The 24,960-nt window shown below is 35.9% G+C and overlaps 1 long non-coding RNA gene across 1 annotated transcript in view; it reads right to left on the bottom strand.

Moving 5' to 3' along the window:
- Nucleotides 1-11,821: 11,821 nt before the first annotated feature.
- Nucleotides 11,822-24,960, bottom strand: part of LOC126808372 (uncharacterized) — a 33,032-nt gene continuing 19,893 nt past the window's right edge. The window contains exon 2 of the long non-coding RNA XR_007674609.1: nucleotides 11,822-12,219. This is a non-coding gene — a long non-coding RNA (uncharacterized LOC126808372). The remainder of the gene's footprint in view (nucleotides 12,220-24,960) is intronic.

The following is a 24,960-nucleotide window of genomic DNA, read 5'->3' as shown; positions in this document are numbered from 1 at the left end:
ACGTGATCATTGTTTATAAACAATACCACGATCTGGTCAACTGTACTAATCTTGTTTTATGTGTGTTTATTGATAGTTTGGGCTTTGCGAAAACGATATTTCATCAAGGATTGGCACGAAATTGATGCAGGGTAATCGGGCACACTTATATCTTTAGACATGTTGAATTTGAGCATCAAACTCAGTGTAAATTGCATCATATGTATCGTCATGTTAGTCATACTCATGTAATCATGTATGCTGTTTTCAATAATGGGGGAAGGTCTGGTGACAACTGGCCCAGAGCTACAATTCATTATTTATTTTCCATTTTTTTTACTGAGCTGAGAATTCACTCATATTTCGACCACCTTTTACTAGCTTGAATCTGAATATTGGGGGAAAATTTCTGATGGATAGTCTGTCAAGCAATTATCCATCAGAAATTAGATCTAATGAATGGTGGTTATATTTCTGCCAAGGTACACTAAATCTGACCAAATTCTTAACTGAGTAAAACATTTTTTTTTTGGCCCCAACCTGTAAGTAAGTCCCCAAACTATGATTTCCATCAGGCCATAATTGTATGTACATTAGACCTGTATACTAAAATTTAATTTCTAGTCATTTTGCAAAATAAGTGCCGGCATTGCAAACCAAGATAGATTGAAGAATGTTCGACTAACCGCAGGTTACTTGTTCATGTCTATGTTTGATATGCAAAACAATGCTACATACAGCAATTGACATCCTCTAAAGGCAATACACAATAATAAGACAAAAATATTATTAATTTTATATTTATTAACAAGTTCAATTTTTAACTGGGAGATAAATTTAGAAAAAAACAGTCATAACAATAACAATGCATAATACTATGTGTAAAAGACCTCAAAATATTCACGACAATAAAACCCAATTAAACTCTCATTTGTTCATAAAATATTACTAAAATTGAAAAGACATGTCATGTATGCACACACAGTATATTGCTCTTAAAAGCACTCTGAGCATGCTTATGGGTGGATTTGGCACTCAAAAAATGTAATTTATTATTATTGTATGTCAATATTCATCAATATCATCATCTGATAAGTCATCAGCATCAATTTCTGTTGTTGTAAGCATAGTATTATTGCAATCCCTACACCCACAAAGATCAGTGCATGGGAGATTTGCAAGTCTACATGAACATCTTTTAGAGTCACAGTTAGTTTTGCAATTGCAATGTACATATTTTAAAATGTCCTCTGGCGCTGGATCAAGTGTCATCCACTTGATTGATATGTCATCATCAGTTATATTCCACCCATGCTTTGATGGGAGTGGGGGTGAAATCACATTTTTCAAAGAATGCCTATGGATTGCAGCCTGATAGTTTGATCTTTTAATATGTAAAATCAAGGCATCTTTAGTTGGGGGGAGAGATTGTTCAGATGAAGTTTTTAAACAGAATAATTTATATCTAGCATTGTCCACACTAGTACCTTTTGTCCATACAAATCGCAAACAAATTCTTCTAAATTGTTAATGAGGGTGTCATCGATGGTGAAACTACTGCTAAGTTTTATGAAGGCCTTAACGAATTTGATTCTTAATCATAACTTCATAAGGCTGTGACTGTACAAGATAACGGTCGATGGGATCTTAATTTCTTTTTTGGTGAAGGACTGTCTGGTTGGGTCTCAGGTGCTGCTGGTGCCGCCCTTTTCAAGGCTCTCTTTTCTGAACGCTGGATCCGTTCTTTATCACAGAAGCGAGAATAGCATTTGGAGTGATAACCGTACACCTTCAATGCATCTTCTTTTGAGCCTACAAAAAGTTAAAAATTACAACCCACCTTTGAATAAAGTTTATATTTTGAAAACAATAAATGCAATGACCTAGTTTTCAAAATTTGCAGTATCTAGTCAGTATGAAATAGATCTCCTACTGCAATATCAAAATAAACTTAGATATTGCTTTAAACATTTATATTCAACATGCCATTTATATTTTATTTTGTTTATTACTATTACCATTTGCTGAGACAGATTAATAAACTACCGGAATAGGTTGTTTCCGAATCCATATATAATTTAGTATTTATTGTATTTCGTATGCAAATGTATGCTACATAAATACTGTTTAAACCAAAAATGTGTATGTTTAAATAATGCATAGACATAAAGAATCCGCAGTCATTTCAGTGTAAGAGAAAAAAAATTAATGTACTTGCGGCCTACTTTACCTTCAAACACATCACGATTAAAGAAACGGCAATTTTCTGCTCTTCTCCGTCGAGATTTTGCCACTAAGAAGCGTAGTTCACAACAGCATTCCAACTGGTATCACTAAACTGAACTAATTTGCCAGGATCCTTGATTGCCTGGTGAATAAGGCTCTTCATACTTAGAGAAACTTAGTCAAGACGATGAAAAAATAATCAAACACGAGTTTTTGTTGATATTTACATCAGTGCCCGTAATGACGATTTTTCTTTTTGCTGATTGGCTGAAATCCCGCGTCCTGAACTTTCAGGCACAAATTCTCCTAACCCTTTCACCGGCGTATTAATATGGCGGTGAAAAAGACCAAGTCCGCGAAAACAAAATAATTAAAAGTTATAAAAATATTTTGAAGCAGTCACTTATGGAAAAGGAGATGTGAAGGAATGTCATTATTCGTTTTATGTATTTTTAAATTAATCTGTGCAGAAAAATTACAGTCCCAATGCCTTTCCACGAGAGTAAACATTAACTCACTCCAGTCCACGGCCTAGAATATATCTTCTAGAAATGGACATGACCTTTGAACAAGTTGACAGGTCACCAATCAAGATATATTATTAACTGGTTATATGATTTACTTAAGATTGATTTACAAGGCTATTACGTCAATGCCACATTAGTATCAATGTATCTTTGTCCTCAAATAGCAACGAATCCCTTATAAGTAAACGACATGAATACAAACCAGCAATATAATATTGAAATTCAAATACCTATGCAGGTTGTGATATGAGAATATGTTTACATATGATGAACTTATCGCCCCAACAGAACCACTGAGCTGCATGTGCGACACGCAATAGTGCCATACATGTGGGAGGGGTTCATTGTCAAATTTGACACTTCAAGGAAGGTTTGATGAAAACTGCCGCGTGCTGGTTTATATATCCATGTTTGCTTTCCTATCGGTTATTGCATAAGATTTACTGTTTAGCGTATCTTTGCTTTAGTGTGTTGCGTTTAATTTGATCGGGAGACGTGTTCGTCAACGTCAACGTCAACGGACAACACTGCAAGAGGAGTGGGTCAGATTGCCACAAATCGTGATTGGACGGTTGATTAGGAGCATTTAACGACGAATTGCTGAATGTCTGAGGATTGGTGGAGCAATTACTCATTATTAAGACAAAAATTAAAAACGTCCATTTTCACTTTTGAGAGGGTATCTATTTGCGAGTGAAATGGGGCCGTCAGATAAGCCGCCCATATGAACTGTTATTAACATACACTGGTTAACTCTAATAAAAACATCAGTGCATTTCCGCAGTTTTGTGATATCACTTGAGAGTTCGTACAATCGTGTTTGGTGCTGTTCTTTTTTCCACTCATAGTTTTTCGGAGCCACCGAGTCTGCTACTTGTGAGCCCAACTTAAGAATCCACGACTAATACACATATAATAAAACGTTCTACATGAAATTGGGATTGGGATAAAATCAGAAATGTTAGCCTATCAATTGTTTTATGAATATAAACTTGCACTGCCACAGCTCGATAGGTTTTGTGGGAATCCGAAACATGGGTAAACAAAGGTGGTTGGGATATTATGACTATCATCTACTACGATGTCTTTTCAATTTTCACATTTGAAGGACAATACAGACGTTAGTTTTAAACTTTAACAAAAAAAAATGCGATTTTATTAAGATTGGTGACAAAGAATGGCTGAAATCGCGCACGAATCGCTAAATGCTGCAGCAAGATATTTATCGTGGAGCAATGCTTTTCGTCTTTTGCCAAATGAGCGAGCTCTAAGTGTCACGCGAACATACAAGTTGGTACGGGGCGCATAAGGTGCACGATTCCACTCTTATATAATTATTTCGTTTAACATTTCGTAGAAACAAATTGATATTTGGTTGAAAGGAATTAATACTGGTTGAATCGAATTACGTTTAATATTTCGTAGAAACGAGTTAAAATTTCGTTGAAACATATTATGGTAGCCCGAAATGGAAATTTCTTGGATTCTGATTGGTCGAAAAGTGGCGTCGAATATGTATAACAGTCCTCTTAATTTCCTGGGCGACTCACTGCGAATGAATATTTTCTGGGTAATATTTTCTGTTTGCAGTGGCCAAAAATTCTACACATCAAAACATTATTCTAGGAAATCTTCAAGATTTTTTTTTGTATGTCATCAACAATGAAATTCGACCATTGGCTTATTGAAACACACACCTTAAACACAAAAAAACAAAGTTAGTGAGTGTATTTGAAAGATAATAAGTAATCTTGATATTGTTGATCAGTCAAGTCACGCGTGGGGTTTAACGTGTGTCTAACAAAATGCGAAAATAATATGAGTCGGAGAAGTGCCAGGCAAGTATAGATCTTTACAAGAGGACAAGTAATGATATAAGGATTTAAAATTTCCTATTATTTGGTTCTGGAATTGTGCTCAATTTCTGAATTTGTCGAAATAATTTCCTAAATATTAAAACTCTTTTTCACGGTTGACTGATCTCTCTCTACACGTACAGCCACTTTACTAAATAATGGGCAAGCCAACCGCTGAATCAACCAAGCGTAAAACAGCTCAACTTCTAGTGACAGCTTCTCACCAGCAACTTCAAAACCTGTACAATCCACTGTGAAATCACTGCGGCCAGCAACAAAAAAAATTAATTTACCAAATGAGGATAAAACTATGGGTGAATGTCCAGAATACTCTTTAGAATATGTAATGCAGGAAATAAAATTGAATCGGCTTGCAATGGATAATATAAAAAAAAAAGCTATCCTGAAAAGTGTGGAAGACCAGCTCTTGAAATTACAACTCGAAATACAGAATCTGAAACATGAAAATATATCCTTGAAAAACCTGCTTGAAAGAAGAAGTGAAATTGAGCGACGTCTCCAGTCTGACCTTGAGGACGCTACAGGGATCGCTGCTGTTGCAACAAAAAGAGTAAACGATCTCGAACAGTGGACAAGGCGGTCTAGTCTATGGCGTTGCTGATAAAGACCCCGCAGAAGATTTTAATATGTCGATAAATCTAGCCATTGAAGTGTTTAAATCTATAGGCATTGAAATTCCACCGGATCATATCGATATAGCTCATAGACTTGGCAAATTTCAACATAAAAAAACCGGGGCATCATTGTGAAATTTCACTCCCGCAAGGACAAAATAGCAGTAATACGAAATCGTAAATTACTTAAAGGATCAAAGATTGTTATCAGGGAAGACTTAACTACCTTAAACGCTGATTTGTTGTATAAAACTTAAAATGCGCACGGCGTTATCAGTGCTTGGTCAACAGAAGGTATTATATGGGCTTAACTTTCAAATAACAAGATCATCAAAATCAGTCATCATATGGATCTAAATGACTTTATTGAAAACACTTTGGTATCCGGTCTATTTGCAGAAAGTTCGAACGCTCATAACCAAGTGGAGGAGAATAACGGTAACAGCCAAGCACGGCTATCAACTGAGCCAATAATTGAGATGTCAAATAATGAAGATGAGCCTTCATCTTGGCGCGATCAGGACATCAGAGAAGATTCAACATATGAGACAAATTCAGATTCGCAACCAAATTCTATCAGCGTGAGACCTAAAATGGGTGTTATAACACAGTTTTATAGTCCTATAGGAAAAGGCACAAATAAGATATAATTGTAATTCATCTGAATAATTTTCTTGTGTCAACTCTTGTTTTCATGTCCTACATTCCCATGTTCTATGCATTAGGTAATCATTTCAACACAAAACTAATAGATAAGGTTTTATTTTCATTTATTTATTATTATTTTTTTTCAAACATTGCGTTCAGCTTTCATTCCTCTTATGGCTATAAATAATAGCCTATTGTAGTATTATGAGCGCGCAATTTCTTTGATTATAATCCAATTATGTGCACCAATAATAAATTACACGTACCAACCTGTTGAACGCAGATAGATATAAAAACACAAATCTGGTATCTATCACATAAATGTATATTTAAACTTATCTTGTTTGTAAAATAATATGTTGATTAAAACGCAATCATTTTATCATCCTCTCTAACAATAATAGATATACATGAATCCGAAAAATCGATGCTGAATGATAAACTAGTAATTTATACATAAAGAAACAATTCACTCTAAATTGACAATTTCACGTAACAAGTGAATTAAAATTTACCTATGTCATTGATCTTATTTAGAAAATCATTTATAATTTCGACGGAAAACGATATTGTGCTATTATCTCATATCTCTTTTTTCATATAGTTCTATTTGTACTGGCAACTTCTTCTAGTATAAACATTAAACGTTATGTTTATCTTCAGAAGTAAACTTTTAAAATCTAGTTTATTTTTACAAGGAAAGACTATTCAAATAGTTTATAATTTTTCATTTTCAATTGTTGATTGTTTTAATGACTTTGTATATTTCAAGCTTATTGAGCATATTGCATGTTGTATTATAATATTGTATTTAACTGCTACCATAAAATATGTAATTATGGAAGATGACCATATGAATTTGAAATTGATCCTGTTCTTAATTCAAAAAGAATTAACGTTAAGCGTTATAGTAGCTCTAGTATCACGTCTTATACAAATAGACATTCATCCCAATCCGGGCCCCATTGATACTAATTCCAACTTTTCAATTTGTCATTTGAATGCGAGATCAGTCAGATCCAAAATAGACTTCATTACAAATAAACTATCAGATTTTAAAATATTATGTTTTACTGAAACCCATTTGGACAGTAACATTAAAAACGAAGAGATAGATATAGCTGGATATAATTTACCATACCGTAAAGATAGAAATAATCGTGGTGGGGGGATTTTAATTTACACTCAACATGATATTATATCATTCAGAGTACCTACACTTGAATTTGATGCTGATATTATTTGGCTGAAAATTGAAATTAATACAATTAAATTGTTGTTATGTTGTGTTTATAGGTCTGAACAATCGCCAGATAACTTTTGGCCTTTATTGGATGAATCAATCGAAAATGCTCTAGATATATCGAATAACATAATAATTTTGGGTGATTTGAACTCTGACCTTTTAACATTAGATAACAAGGTACAATCATTGATTAATTTATATGATTTAAAAAACGTAATAACTAAGCCCACTAGATTATCTAAAACAAAATCTACATTAATAGATCCTATTATCATCCCATCGTTTATGACTTACGCTATTGCCGATACTTTAGATGTTCCTAGTTTTGTATCTGATCACAGAGCAACATTTATCTATTTAAATCATGGTATACCTTCTAAAAGATCTTTTAAAAGGGAACTTTTTCTTTACAAAAGAGCAAATTTTACCGCCCTAAATAATGAAATGAACAGTTTTAATTGGCATGAAATTATTAACGACTTGTACCAAATTGATAATATTATTGAAATTTGATGAGAAAATTGAACAATTAATATCTCTATATATTCCTACTAAAACAATTACTGTTCATTCTAATGATAAACCTTGGTTTAACAACCAAATAAGACGTCAAATTCGACAACGTGATATATTAAGAAAGAAAGCCTTAAAAACCAAAAGTGAATCGCATATTGCTCTTTTTAAAAAAGCAAGGAATAAAGTGAATAACATGAAACAATATGCCAAAACTCAGTATAATGAATCCGTTAATAATAGAATAAAAGATATGTCCAATCTTTCCCAAAGAGATTACTGGAAAGCGATGAATAATTTCATCCCCACTTCACAAAAAACATTAATTCCCCCCTTGAAAAATTCTCATGGTTCTTATGTAAACGAATCTAAATCAAAAGCCAATATTTTGAACCAATATTTCACATCTATTTCGACAATACAAGATATATGAAAGTGTTACCCGAATTCCCGACACGCTGTACATCAATATGCCCCACTTATTCTTTTACTTTAACGGATGTCAAAAATGTATTAAATTCAATAAACGAATCGAAAGCCAGCGGACCCGGGCCAGTTAATAATAAAGTATTAAAATCTGTAAATCATAGTATCTGTAATCCTCTCTATTTACTTTTCAAAGTTATTGTAAAACAGAATATATTTCCCGAGTAAATGGAAACAAGCCAATATTATTCTTTTGTATAAAAAAGGTGATAGGTCGGATCCAAAAAATTATAGACCCATTTCCCTGTTAAATAGTATATCTAAAGTTTTTGAACGATTAATTTATCAGAATCTTTTTAGTTATTTCTCAAAAAATGAACTTTTTAACAAGTACCAATCGGGTTTTCTACCAGGCATATCTACGGTACATCAGTTTATTGAAACATATCAATATATTTGCAATTCATTAGGTAAAAAAAAAACACAGGCTTAGTCTTCTGTGACATTTCCAAAGCTTTCGATAAAGTTTCTCATAAAGGATTATTGCATAAATTGAATAGTTATGGAATCCAAGATGACCGACTCGTACTAATTTCTAGTTACTTAAATAACAGAATTCAAGTTCTTATGTTAGAAAATTGTTTATCTGATACTATGTCTACAAATTTTGGCGTTCCACAAGGTTCGATTCTTTGTCCTCTGCTTTTTTTTATTTATATAAATGATGTATCTGATCAACTTAAAGGCTTAACGAGATTATTTGCTGACGACAGATTTATCAAATGTTGAAGCTGAATTGAATTATGATTTAAACCAGTTGTGTATCTGGGCAAATAAATGGCTAATATCTTTTAATCCTGAAAGAACTGAATTAATGATTTTCACTAACAAAAATATTATGTTTCCATTAAATATTAAATTTCAAAGCACGTATTTACATATGGTTTCTTTTCATAAACATCTAGGTGTGTATATCCAAGATGACCTTAAATGGAACTATCATATTGAATCTAAGCGTCTTTTAAACTTAACCATTTACGTAGAGCTAAGTTTCAACTTACACAATCCAATTTAAATAAATTATATAAATGTTATATCTTACCAATACTTGAGTATGCCTGCGAAGTATGGGATAACTGTTCAAATTATAACTCAGAAAAACTTGAAAAATTGCAGCTTAAAGCTGCCCGCACGGTAACTGGTTGCACTATTTATGCATCTCGTGAATCGCTTTATTTTGAAACTGCATGGACTAAATTACATGATCGCAGAAGGATAAGACGAGTGTGCTTACTACATAACCTTATTCACAAAACAGGACCGTATTATCTTCAAGACATAATAAGTTATCATAGCAATAGTTATAATCTTAGAAACTGTAATGATCTAAAAGTACCACTTGTTCGTTTAACTGTAACAAAGAACTCATTTTTTCCTAAAACCATTCAACAATTCAATAGTTTACGTCCGGGTTTAAAATCCACACTCTCTTTATCTGAGTTTAAAACGAATATCAAGACAAAAGTCAAACCTCCAAAATTAAGAAACATTGGCAGCAGAAAATTATCCATTTACCATAATCGTGTACGTCATACCTGTAGTGGTCTAAATTATGATCTTAATAAATCAAACATCGTTCAAAATCCATACTGTAAATGCGATAATAAAAGCATATAAAATTCATTTCACTACTTCTTTGATTGCTCAAAATATGTGTTACAACGCCATCACTTACTTGATAAACTTGGCTTTATAAGCCATCTACCACGACCGGAGTTGCATAAAATTTATTTAGACGGTTCTACTATGTTTCCAAAATCTTTTAATATCCATATTTTTCTCACCGTACAAAATTACATTAAAGAAACAAAAAGATTCACATGTAATCTGTAGCTATTATTGTAATTCTCCAGTGGTTTATCACTGTTAATACTCACTGAGCATGTAACGAAATGGACTTATTTATTATCCTAAGGTAGCATGTATATATGTATATAACTATGTATTAAATTAAATTTCAGTGGTAATTGTAAATATTTTAGATTATACTGGGAGAAGATTCGTAAATTGTACAATTTGTTCTGATCCCCGTTTGTATTATACGCATATACTTATATGTATGTATTTGCAAATAAACTATATTATTTTAAAAAAAAATAAGTAAATTTCATTTCAAGGCTGGTCTGACAATAATGGTTGTTATGGTCATTCTGTCATAATTAGACTGGTCAAAATCGAAGATTTTCAACAAGGGTTGTTATGGTCATTCTGTCATAATTAGACTGGTCAAAATCGAAGATTTTCAACAAGTGAATAACAATACTATAATTTATTGAACTCCCTATTTACCGTAAATAACTGATGGTGATATATTGTTTTAAAAATATATATATAAACAAGACCGGCTGATACTGATACGAATAGGACAGAGACTAATTTTCATACAAAGGGTTTATTGCGAAGAAAAAAAATTACACCGTCAAAATGACAACACAAGTAAGCATAGCAACCGCATGCATACGCTAAACGGCATATATCCACACGGTCACATGCGTGTATAGACATTTATCAAACATGATATGCAATTTATTTCGATCCTAGCCACTGTTAGAATTTAAAATCGAGTGAACCAAATCGAACGGGAGGGAGTGTTATCTTATTAGGTCACGGCTATTTTCATTACGCCAAAATTGTTTTCTTTGGTATTTACGTCATTAAAACCAAAAAATGACCGTCAACTATCGCAAAAGAAAGAATTCCAAGAAAAATGTTAAAATATTTTGGGCTACAATATCGATAAATACCCCCTGTTTAGAATTTATCGGACTGTTATTGTTCCTTTGATACCGCTTAAAGTTTTCATTAGAGGCACTCGATCGCTACTCGATCTCGTCCTCTAATGATTTAAGCGGTATCAAATACGAGTGGAATCGTGAGCGAAAAAATTATATAAGAGTGGAATCGTGCACTTAAGGTGTTCCGTAAGATGGCGATCCGGCGTAACAAGATTTTCATCCATGGGCGCCACCATTTTGACTATAGTCGCAAGATCAGCGGCGGCAATCTGAAACTGACCCTGTAAATTGCTTGTACGCGAAAACACATACTAGTTTCGACAGCACCTTCTTTGCCTAAAGGCTGCTTGTTACTTCAACAAGCGAAAAACATCGCCAGTGTGCGCCAGGCTTTAGTTAGAAATTATCACCAGAGACATGACCTCTGAACTGTTCATGTTATTTAGATGTCTGTATATGGTATTTATAAGGAAATGTTTTAGTTGTTGTGTGATGTTGTGTATCTAATACTCCCCCAACTATTAGTAAAACACGACACGGTATTTCCCGTCAACAGGACTAGGTTAGTAGGTCAATGTCTAGGTTGTCTCAAACTTCACCATGACGTCCTATCCCTTTTCCTGTAGAATCAGGAGAAAAACGCTATAGTCATCTAGCCGCTGATTTGTCTGATATTATGTGACGTCATCAATAGCCATACGATTTTTGGATCCACTCTTTCAACATGAATCTTTAGACCGAACTGAAGCAGGAGATTATACGGTTGAATAGGGAAATAGGTTTCGTTTTTATCCAAAATATGTTGTTTTTCTTCATTTAAATTAATTGACAAAACAAAAATTCGCTGTGTTTTTAGAAATCAACAAATTGTTATATGATGCTAACAAGTCAAGGAGACATAACCGTTATGTTAGAATGTTTTTGGCTTCTAGTGGTTTGATAAATACGTCCCAAAAAACAAACATAAAAGTCAAGTTGTATTTTATTAGGGTTAAAACAAATGAAACATGATTTTGTTTTTGTGGTTTTCTGCGAAACATACGTGTCATTTAGCCGCTTTCATTGTTTGTGAGTTGACTGAGATGAAATAAAACGGGGTTTAATGTCCGGACAGCGTGCTACGGTCTACTCTTATTTCGAATTCCAACTGCCAGGGATTCTTTTGCATGCACGCCAATGTTTACAGGGTCCTCGGGTTTTCGTCCCATCAAAACATCTATACGCCTTTCCTTGTCAGATCCCCGTCCACCACCACTGACAAGATGAAACCACGCTGGAATATCTCGCCGGGGAACTTGCTCTGAGAACCCCGTATCTGCTGGATAATCAGTCACCGTGGTTCCCTTCTCAAGTTCTTCAAATACAAAACTGTAATAGAAATGAGAGACACCTTTCCTAAATAGTAACCAGCGGCTGCCAAGCAGTATACGCCCACATTTTGCAAGAGATGAATAGAGAACAAGCTAAAAACAAGCATGATTTTTTGTACAATCAGGGACAATAATCCAGAAAGTTATGGTCTGAAATGCGCAAATATCAAAAGGGACTGCGATATTTCGGATATAAAGATATGTTTTAAGTTTCATCCAAATCGGATAACAATTGTGACCTCTAGAGGGTCCACAACCTTCGTAGCATACTTTTACACAATTTGCGTACAATCGGATATACACGATTATCAAATGGAACCAAGATCTTAGTTTCTAATGGTGATATATTCACAAGATTTTTTTTTAAAATCAGATAAATATTGTGAGCTAAAAACGTGATTTTTTCTACATTCAAAGGCCATAATTCAGGAAGATACAATCCGATACGCGCGAATATCAACAGGAACCAAGATCTTTGGGTTATAAACATGTATTTCAACTTTCATCAAAACCTTGATATACCAGATCCTATACACTATGTGCGTACGAGGGGCAGCCATTTTGTCCGGCAGTTTTGGCCCAATTTTCACGAAATTCGAACTCAACAAACATCACGGTGACAAATTCGAACGTTTTTTTTTAAATCGGATAATAATTGTGACCTCTAGAGGGACCACAAGCTAAAAAATACGATTTTTAGTACAACCAGGGGCCATAATTCAGGAAGTTACGATCCGAAATGCGCAAATATCGACAGCAACCAAGATCGTTGGGTTATAAACGTGTATTTCAAGTTTCATCAAAATCGGATCAAAATTGTGACCTCTACAGGGTCCACAATCTTGATATACCAGATGTTATACACTATTTGCGTACGAAGGCCGGCCATTTTGTCCGACAGTTTTGGCCAGATTTTCACGAAATTCTAACTCAATGAACATTACGGTGTAACGGTGATATATTTGAATGTTTGGTTTTTTTTAAAATCGGATAATAAGTGTGACATCTAGAGGGACGTCAAGTTAAAACCGCGATTTTTCGTACAATCAGGGTCCATAATTCAGGAAGTTACAATCCGATATTGGCGAATATCGAAAGGAGCCAGGGTCTTTGGGTTATAAACTTACATTTCAAGTTTCATCAAAATCAGAAGAAAATTATGACCTCTAGAGGGTCCACAAGATTGATATACCATATTTTTACGCTATTTGAGTACGAGGGGCGGCCATTTTGTCTGTCAGTTTTGTTCCGATTTTTACGAAATTCGAACTCAACCATCCTTAGGGTGTAACGGTGATATATTCAAACCTTTTTTGAAATCGAATAAAAATTATGACCAGTACAGGGTCCACAAGCTAAAAACGTGATATTTCGTACAATCAGGGGCCATAATTCAGGAAGTTACGGTCCGATATGCGCGAATATCGAAAGGAACCGAGATATTTGGGTTATAAACTTACATTTCAAGTTTTAACAAAATCGGATAAAAATCGTGACCTCTATAAGGTTCACAAACTAAAAACGCGATTTTTCGTACAATCAGGGGCCTAATCCATGAAGTTACGATCTGATACATGCCAATATCGAAAGGAACCTAGATCTTAGGGAGATAAACCTATCTTTCAAGTTTCGTTGAAAACGGATAAAAATTGTGTCCTGTAGATTGTCCACTAACAAATTGTGGACGGACAGACGGACAAACGGGCGACGGCATAATACGTCCAAATGAAAATGTGGGCGTATAACAAAAATAGAATACCAGTTAATAACTGATCTGATATTTATAATTATAATATAATTTGGTTGTCCGCAGGCCCTTCTAACAGTGGCAAAAATATGAAAATCAATAGGAAGTTGATTTGAGTGGTAATCTAAAATACATGCGTGTCCAATTTTTTGTCCAGTGCAACTTTACCAGGGGGGGGGGGGCTATCAAGCAGTCGGGGCATCGGAATGACATCGGCTCGAATCCCTACTTTCGAGATTTCACCGGCTTCCAATAAATGCCTGGACGAGATGGCGTTTCTGCCTACTCTTTATGGATTTTAACTGTCAGTGGTACTTTTATGTGCATGCCAAGTACACGGGTGGACCTCAGAATGGGATTCTGCGAAACAGTACCACAAAGCTTCAAATTGTTGTATAGCATTATAATAAAGTTATTTAAGACGATTTACCCCGAGGCAGTTTATTTAAAGGAGATGTCCCATATTTCAACATGACAACTACTCGAGAAACTGTCAGTAGTGAGTACTTATAATAAATTATGGGCATCATGTCGATTGGGTAGCAGATTAACGAGATTTCACCGGCTTCCAATAAATGCCTGGACGAGATGGCGTTTCTGCCTACTCTTTATGGATTTTAACTGTCAGTGGTACTTTTATGTGCATGCCAAGTACACGGGTGGACCTCAGAATGGGATTCTGCGAAACAGTACCACAAAGCTTCAAATTGTTGTATAGCATTATAATAAAGTTATTTAAGACGATTTACCCCGAGGCAGTTTATTTAAAGGAGATGTCCCATATTTCAACATGACAACTACTCGAGAAACTGTCAGTAGTGAGTACTTATAATAAATTATGGGCATCATGTCGATTGGGTAGCAGATTAACGACATGCTAATTACAGGTTACAGGTTCGCCAAATTTTACTTCTAGGGAACCACGCATGTCTAGGGTTGTGATATCACTTGCTGTATATTTATACCGGGCATGATGTGTTACGGACATGTCTATAACCTAGTCATTCAATAAAAGACAACTATTTTATTATTTTAGTACAGAATTAGAAACTAACATCCGTTCACATTTTGAAGTATATTTACAAAATGTTTTAAGCAGATGCATACAATTCTTAAACATGATTACAAAATTTATACTGCGCAACACACCCTGTCATAAACCATCAAATTTACATATGTTTTATTTTAAAACTGGTTTATAGTTGCCCTCGTCTCTATGATTTACCGCAGTTTTAAATTTGCCCGAGGTCTCGTTATCAGTGAGATATAAGCGACGTCTGTAACTTATATCCATACATAGAGCACAAAACGAGCCCAACTAGAGTCAGCACACCATCAATCGCAATTTAGATGGTTACTAAAAAAAACTACAAAGCACACAATCTCGGTATACATTTTAAGTAGACTTTAGTGTAAGCACAAGCACGTTATTATGTGTTCCAAGAAAAAACTTAAGCACAACTTCGTTCTTAAACATTGTCATCTGAGCACAAGTCCCAAGCAAGGTATACGGCTTGCTTACCAACCTTAAGCCTGTTTCTGCTTCAAAAAAGATGGCTGACCGTAGAGTTATTCGACGGCATTTCCTACATCTTTTGATGCCAAAGAGACAATTGAAAGATAAGAGAAAATCCTTTAGAAACATATTCTCGAAGAATACTATAGAAAATTTTGCTTCTAGAACCCTGATAGCTACTAAAATCGGCCTTTGAAAACTTCCTAGACGCCCCCGTTTAAACGCCCCCCCCCCCCCCGAAACTAAATTAAAGCTGGCGTCCATGATGACTCTGGTGGAAACAGAACTTGCAATTGTCAGCTGGAATGGTAGATCAAATTTCAAACCCCAATTTAAACACAATTGACATATTTACTAAAATAATCGCAATTTCTTTACTTGGTAGCGCTATGAAAGATATGTTACAATTGAGGATGTCACTAACGTATTCTATCCTGAAGTGTTGCGCATATAATTTTGCTAAAAGTTGATTCCAGTAGCTTACATCATTTGTTAGTACATCGTATATAGAACCAACTGTACCATCTCCTTCAAGGTACGTGGGGTAATTTAGACGACTTATTACAGGTTAACAGGGTGCACGAAAATACAAACAACAGGGTTATGTGGGGTGCGGGGAAGGACAATGTATCTACAGTCCTTGTCTATATTAGTACTACTTGGTTTTGTTTTAATGACACACTTATCATTCCGCAGTCCTGGCAAATAATACAATTGGTGGATTGCGTATGATTAGCAGAATGGGCACCCCGCTTGTTAGTGAGAAAAATATAACCCCTTCTCAAACTTTAGGTCACGGAATTTGGTGGTGCTAGAGGCTTATTAATCATTATATCATTATGGAAATGTCAATCGAAGATCTGGACCCGGTGTTAGAATAGATGGATCATCTCCTTTAATGTATTATTAATGTTTCTATTAAGGGCGTTTTGTATCCTTATTTCCATTTCCTTTCAAACCGAAAAAATGTATCAGTCTACAAAATGTTGCTAAAGTAGCTAGAAAAATGATAAAATTCCCATCTTCTCACGTTTATTATTTAATTCTTTCTTGGTTTTTATATTTTACTAAATTGTAAGTTATCCTTACGTGCTTAAAGATTTATTCAATCGTGTCAAGGGGTTTATCATTCGTTTACGGTCACTAAAAAACATTTAGTGTTATGTTATTTCAAGATATCTTGCACGTTTAATGATAAAAAATATAACAAATGCATACACAGATTTTGAATTATATAAGACTTGCGGCGCCCGACTATCATTTTCAAATTTTGAAACGTCTTTTATCACATTAAAATTACGTTTATCCACATTCTGTATTTTAAAGGACTTCATACAAGAGACGAATGACCGATCTGCACGGTGAGAGTAATCATGCACTCGGTAGCCTGTCACTCTTGATTAAATTCTATTATGAAGCGCCTTAGACCTTAAGGGTTACTATTGCTTAACTTAGGGGATTTTCTGCGGGTTACCGCTTCTAAATAAAAGACAGCTTTATTTTGTGTTGAAAAGTGGGACGTTAAACCCCTTTCCCCTTTGTATTCAGTGGACGTCTCTCTTTTGGGGGGGGGGGGGGGGCAATGGTTAGCGTGTGTGTGCTCTATCATAAGGTCTGTCATTGAGTCAACTGGCGTAGTTTCGATTACCCGGTTGTACGTGACAAGGTGTAGAGTCACCTGTCCATCCTCCTTTGGTTTTCTCCGGGTCCTCCGCGCAAGCGAATTATTGAAATAAAATTGAAGCATATGTTACTCCCGAAATGACATAGTTTGTGTCGAGTGGACGTTAAACAGCATTTTTCACTCTCTCTGTCTTATTGGTTCGTAGATTTCATCGGTATAGGGCTATATTTAGAAACACACTTTTTACCTTATGCAAATCGGTCACCTTGACCACCGGTCTTTATCCGCCATGATATAGTTCACGGTGGTTTTTACTGGTATAAAGGAAATATATATCAAAAGATCATGTTTCATACAAATAAAATTATGAAATTTGTTTTAATTTTCAGTTCTTGAATTAAAAATTTTGACAGAAAAATGTAGATAACTGTCGATGATAGAAAGGTTCTCTCTTTAGTATAGAACTTCTGTAATTGAGGATTAAAAAACGACGCTTCCCCCGTTATGTTCTTAATTGTAGTCGTTATACCTGTTATTTATGTGAAATTTAAAGATTTCTATCACTTGGAAAATTTCTGACTAAGTCTAAACTCAGTTGAAACTTTTGGCTTAAGACGTTGTGTTGTTAATACTGATTAATCTTATTTTATACACTATTGGCGTTTTTGTGAGTCGATTAGATGAGGTTTTGATTTGCTAGTACGATTTGGTATGAGTTCGATTTGATTAGCTATGGTCCACAAATGTGAAATTTGATAATTACGATTTGGTAAGATGGCTGCCATCACGGACACCGATCAGAAAAAAAAATTGTCTCTGCTAATTATTGATGACTTGTTAAAGACAAATGAAGGTTATCTACGCAAAAAAGGAAAATGGTTGCCGTTAGAAACAATCTCCTATGTCCATCAAGTTCAAGTATTTTTTTGAAAACTGAAGTGACAAAACATGTAAAAAGTGTCCTGAGAAAACCTAGGATCGAGGAATATATTAAAAAAACTGTAAATGAATAAAATTGCTTAGAGGTGATCTAACATTCTTGTGGACTATAAAGTTAACATTAAACATGTCAAATGCGTTTTAAAAAAATCATTTTTTTATGGAGAAAAACAACAATAAGCATTAAAAATTACTTACGACGTCGAACATTCCGCCATTTTGAAAAAGGCAAATCTAATCGCCTAAACACCTCCTGGGACGATTAGGTCGATTTGCCTAATCAGTTGAGTTAAATCGTCTCACAAATGTAACGATTAGCATAATCAACTTGGTTCACAAATGCGTATAATAGCTAATCGGTCTAATCTAATCGGTTCACAAAAACGCCTTATAGTTTGTACGTATAACTAAATTATGGCTACCAGGAATAGGTTGGAGTTGTTGTATATCGACTTTCGTATTTTGTCCCAGCAGATATATGCATTGGTACTCCATCTGTTTATAAAAGAGCTTGTGCTGGTTTGAGCAACGAGTGAAATTATGGAGCGGAATTTCCCTCATAATTCTAACTCCTAACCTAATAATGCGTATGCTAATATGCTTACTTCTGTGCATGTAAATTCTTACTAACACATGTTAAATTGGCTATTTACACATGTAAAAATGCTAATTTATAAGACTTTTTTTTATACATATTGCATTTAGAATTTGTATTTTGTTGTATTTCCATTATTTCTCTTAATTTATTGTAGTCAGTTTAGCTTCGTTAACATTTTGACATTTTACAAATGTTTCGCGATAAAGGAGTCATAATTCTAACGCTCATTTTGGTAACAGACGGCGCTGCTTACAATTGTATGGTGGCTCATTGGAAACATGTAAAATCGCGCCCTTTCTACGACCCGACAGAAATAATAAATTAAATATTTTACGTACAAAAGCAAACTATTCTAGATATTATTTTCATAAATAAATAGGCTATTTTATCGTGCATTTTCACAAATAATGCACTATCGATTGTTTTGACCAATTTGTTTTCTAAGAGAATAATATATAGCAAGAACTCCTCACGTCATGCATGGAGTGAATAAATAAATATAAATCGGTAAGGCTTAGTTTAGCTTATTTCCCCTCAAAATTATGTAATATTTTACGCATACAAGTAAAGTATTTTGATATTATTGAAGTAATCTATATCAGGCCAGGCTTCCAAATCATCAGGAGCCGCGGTGTCTCGGTGGGTAAGTCACTGACTCTGTAACCAGAAGGTCCCGGGTTCGCTCCCGGAGTTGGAAAGAAAAGTTCCTCGGGTTTTCCGGTGGGTTTTCAACCTGTCAGCGCCCCTGTCCGTACAAAATCCCCTTACATTGCATACTTCATGGCGTATGCCCGTCTTCATTAGCACAATCGGTGCATAACAGCAGGACGTTAAATTTTATTTTATTTCCAAATCACTGGTTTTGTGTTAGGAGGTAGGAGGACTCTTTGGGGATTGGGCGAACGATTTACCACCCTTATTGATCTCATTCTATAGTTTGATGTCATAACTAAACGAATTTAAACTTGGTATAGTTCTACATTGTTTACACCCTTTCAAAGTCCCATATTATACTCCCGCTGAGGGGGTTCCGGGGTAATTGTCACCACCCCTCCCCTCTTATATTTTAATGTTTCCATGCCTATAAATTTGAAATCAATAAATTTATACCAATGATACTTGACAGGACTACAAAGGTACATAACCTTAAAATTGATTAGTCAACATAGGGTAGTATAGACAAATATTATGCTTTCAAGATTTTGCATCCACCCATATTTTCATGTGCACGTATTATGCCATCAGCCCCATCCGTATGTGTGTCTACAGGTCATAATTTGTTATCCGACATTGATGAAACTTAAACTATATGTTGATATCCAAAAGATCTCGGATGGGTTCGATTTTGGCACTTATCTCATGATAACATTTTGGATTATAGCTCCTGATCGTACGAAATTCGCACACATAGCTTGTGGATCCTCTAGAGTTTACAATTTTATACAATCGCTTTTAAAACTTAAAATGCGTGGTTATTTCCGACAGATCTCGAATAGGTTCAATTTTGGTACATATCGCACCGTAGTTTCCTAGACTTTTGCCCCTGGTTGAACGACAATCGCGTACATAGCTTGTGCGCCCCGAAGAGATCACAATTTTGATTAGCTATATGTTTAATACACAACAATCACTGATGAATTCGATTTTGGATGAAATCGGACCGTAACTTCCCGTTAAAATTGACCCGTCCCTTTACGCAAATACATGTAGTGACAAAGCATGTTATACATCTACCAATTTTTAGATGACACTTAAAATATGCGTTGAAGGTCGACGGATCTGGTATGCGCATCTAGTTTGGACCGCAGCATCATGGGCTATGGCCCCTGTCATTTACGCAAGAAGAGAAGTATGCGCGAAGTTTCTGGCCCAATTTTAGATGAAACTTAAAATATGCGTTAGGGATCGATATATACTGAATTGGTTTGAATTTGGTGAGCATCGGACCTTCCGCTCAAGAGTTATCTCCCTTTTCCGAAAACATTGTGACGCGATACAGGCTATAATATATAACAGATTTTGTTTTTTTTATCGAATTAGGTTATGTCCCCTACGCCGAAAACTCCATTAATATTCAATCTTCTGTAAGCTCCCTTTAACAGATTTAATTTTTGTCCGATGTAAATCATTGGGACAATGAGAGAACGAGCCCTGTGGGTTTACCCCGTCCATCTGCGTTATCCGCCTTTTCCGAAATCTTGTGGACCTAGTGGCTGTACGTTTACATCTGAAGTATCATTTCCCTTTTATCAATCCAATTTCAAGTGAAATAAAATATTGTTTATAAACCAAAACAACTTTGCTCTACTGGCGTATTTCAAGATTACTTAAATAATATCAGAATAATTTACCTTTGCACGTAAAATACTTTATTCTTCTTTAGAGAAAAAAAATTAGCCTAACTTTTCTTTCAAAATTGTCGAAAATGATTAACTTTTGTATCTATGTTTGAAAGAAAAAATGTCGTTTTTTGGGGTTCTATAAAAAGGGCACAATTTCACATGCCCTAAATGGGCCACCATATAGTAAACTGCGCCACCTGTTACCATAATGAGAGTCAGAATTATGACTTATCACAACGGGTTAAAAGGGAGTCATAATTTTACACTCATTATGCTAACAGATGGCGCTGTTTACTATATCTCGCTCTTTTCATAACCCGTCAGACATGAAGACATTTTTCTGTCAAAAATAATAAAATATTTTACGTACAAAAGCAAATTATTCTCGATATTTTTTCAGATGAATACATAGGCTACTTTGTCGTGCATTTGCCCTAATACGGCCATATCGATTGATTTAGCCTCTTTTTTTGCAATATTCATTCTCGATATTTTTGAGAGAAGTAACAGGCTATTTTTTTTCTCTAAAGATATATAAAATATTTTACGTACAAAAGTAAATTATTCTGATAATATTTAAGTAATATAGAAATATGCCAGTAGAACAAAGGGTTTTGTTTGTGTTCGTTTTGGTTTATAAACAATATTTTATTTTATTTGAGATTGGATTGAGGAACAGGAAATGATAATTCAGATATAAAATTACAGCAAAGCGTAATCCGCCCCACCCCCATCCCCACACACACGCTGGGAATCCCTTAGGCAAGCTACATTCACATCTGTGCAAGAAATGGACGAAAAACAGTGAAAATCGATAGGGCTCTTTCCCCCATTGTCTCAAATTCTTCATATCGAAGATGAAAAATATCTTTTAAAAACTGCAGCCTCCATAGAGTTTACACGGTTTTCCGAAAAGGGAGGTTGCAGAACGCTGAATATCGATATGGTTTTTGGCTAAGGGAGTATAACCAAATTAAACCAAAAAAATCTGTTAAAAACTATAGCCTGTATCGCATTCAAAGGGTCCGATGCACACCGAAATCAAACAAATCCAAGATCTTTCGAGTGTTAACCCATATCTTAAGTTTCATCTCAAATTGGGTGAACAAACTACGTACACTCTTTACGCAAAAGACGGGAGTCATAGCCAAAGATGCCGTGGTCTGATGTCAGATATATGCGCATCCAAGATCTTTCGGTCTTTAACGCATATTTTAAGTGTTTCTAAATCGGACAAACATTGGTATATTTATTACATGCTTTCCCAGCATATTATGGGACTTTTAGAGGGTGTTCACAATGCAAAACTATACCAATTTCAAATTCGTTTGGCCTTTATCCAATTAGTTATGACACCAAACTTTGGAATGAGATTAGTAAGATCAATACAATCGTTCGCCCAATGCTCAAAAGTGGCCCCCTACCTCATAAGACAAAACCGATGGTTTGGACATTAAACATACATTATACAAGAGCTAAATCTGCCTAGTGCAGTTCTTTCTTTAGGCCAGACCATAATCAACTCTCGATGCCATCGCTAGCCTGCGATATTTACTGAATTAGGATCCGATCTGCTGCTCAACGCTCATTCGTGATAAAATCAGAAAATGGATAATCGAGACTATATATGTTTTTGTGTATCGTACCGACTTTAATAATGATGATCGGGGCTATAAGCCCAAAATTCAATCGCTAAATTCTCGTTTCAGAGTGGATCAATTTGACTTTAGTAATGATAATCGAGGCTAGGTCCAAAATGAAATCCCTAAATTCTCGGTTCATTGTGGATCAATTTGACTGAAATTTTCAGCAAATTGACAAGTTTTTAACTATTGTTGCGAGAACTGCCAGCTTTTTATCTAATCTCCCATAATGTATCTATAAATTAAATGAAATAAAGTTTAACGTCCCGTCGTTCAGCACCAACTGTGCTAATCAAGACGGGAATACGCCATGAAGTGTGCAGTGTGAGGTGAATTTGCACAGACAGCGGCGCTACGGCTTACTCTTATTTCAAATTCTAACTGCCAAGGGTTCTTTTACGTGCACGCCATTAAAACCACTAGACAGTGTTCCTTGTCAGGAACCCGGGCTTGCATCACTGAAAAGGGGAAACCACGCCGGAAAACCCGAAGGACTTTCTCTTCCAACACCGGGAGCGAACCCGAGACCGAGTCAGGGATTTACTCACCGAGCCACCGCGGATCACGATGATTTGGAAGCTTGACCCGATAGAAAGCTAAAATAATATCAAAAATACTTTATTTGTGTGCGTAAACTATTTCATAATTTTGAGGGGAAAAGATAAGCTAAACTAATCATTACCTATTTGTATATAATATCTATTGAGGTTCGAATATATACTATTCAAAAAAAGTAGGGGATATTTGATTTTGGGGGCATAATACAAAAATATGCAAATGACTACGAAAAAAGTCACTATAGAACCTAACACAAGAAACATTTCCAGTTACATGTGACGCCCAAACGCACCAATAGCTACCGCATGGAATGCAGGTGATGCTTGGGATCATCATGGGGGTCCAACCCAAGATTTGCACGACTCTGACTTTGAATGTTACAGTCATTGTGGCATTGAATTCCAGGGTGGAAACATCAGTTTAATTGTTTTAGTGACCAGAAAACAAATTTTGATATGCGTCGGCTTACCCAAAATGAAAGGTTACGTGCCCTTGGCATGCTACAGATCGGCACAACACAGGCGGTTGTGGCGCGGACGATGAATGTTTCTCAGTCTGTCATAAGCAGGCTATGGTCCAGATACCGTGATACACAATCTGTACAGGACAGACCACGCTCAGGTCGACCAAGGGCGACAACTCAAGCCCAGGATCGATTTATCCGTACCTTGGCCTTGAGAAATCGTGTCATCACAGCAAATCAGATCAGCGCTCGTTTTCAAACAGACACTGGTGTGAGAGTGAGTGGCCAGACGATTCGGAATCGACTGCATAGGGGTCACCTTCGCGCCCGACGTCCTCGCGTGATCCCTTGTTTGAGAGATCATCACATTCAGGCAAGACGTCGTTGGTGTAGGGATCGTCAACACTGGGATAATCGACGCTGGAGCAATGTGATGTTTTCAGATGAGTCAAGGTTCACTGTTGATTTTTTGGACAGACGTAGGAGGGTGTGGCGTCGTCGAAACGAGCGCTTCCAAGACGTTAACGTCATCAGACATGATCGATTTGGGGGTGGTTCTGTTATGCTGTGGGGAGGCATCACTGTTGCTGGAAGAACGGCTTTACATGTTGTTGCAGGGCGTGTTACAGGCCAGTACTACCGGGACAACATCTTGGCAGTCCATGTTGTGCCGCTCGCACGACGTCATGGCCGCCGTTTCATCTTCCAGGATGACAACGCAAGATGTCACAGGGCCAGGATCGTTACAGGTTACCTCCAACAACAGAACATCACCACATTACCTTGGCCAGCACTGAGTCCCGACCTCTCCCCCATCGAGCATGTCTGGGACATGCTTGGACAGAGGTTACGTCAACGTCAACAACGTCCTGCCAATGTCCAAGACCTTGCTGCTGCGTTGCAACATGAATGGGACAATCTGGACCAAAATGACCTTAGACGTCTCATTAGGAGTATGCCACGTCGGATCAATGCTTGTTTGGCAAACAGAGGAGGATTTACCCGTTACTGACTTGGTTGTGATGCTGTGGTAACTTTGCTGTTTGACCCCGGGTATCATTTTACCCTTATAATGGTCAGTCTGTGCCTTACTTAGTCTAACGATCATTTGGAATAAATCGATGAATGTGAACTTCATTTCATTTTGTCATTTGTTTCTTCGTCAGTTTCATTAGGTGACTTTAATAACACTTAAAAATCAAATATCCCCTACTTTATTTGAATAGTATACCATAAAGCTAGTTGGAGGATAACAACTGTTTATTCACCTGAGTTGGGGGGGGGGGGTGGAATGGCTGAATGATAGCGT

The sequence above is a fragment of the Patella vulgata genome, chromosome 1 (assembly GCF_932274485.2).
Source record: "Patella vulgata chromosome 1, xgPatVulg1.2, whole genome shotgun sequence".
Classification (NCBI taxonomy): Eukaryota; Metazoa; Mollusca; class Gastropoda; family Patellidae; genus Patella; species Patella vulgata.
Note: the sequence above shows the minus strand (reverse complement) of the source record. Positions and strands in the feature narration are given on the sequence as shown.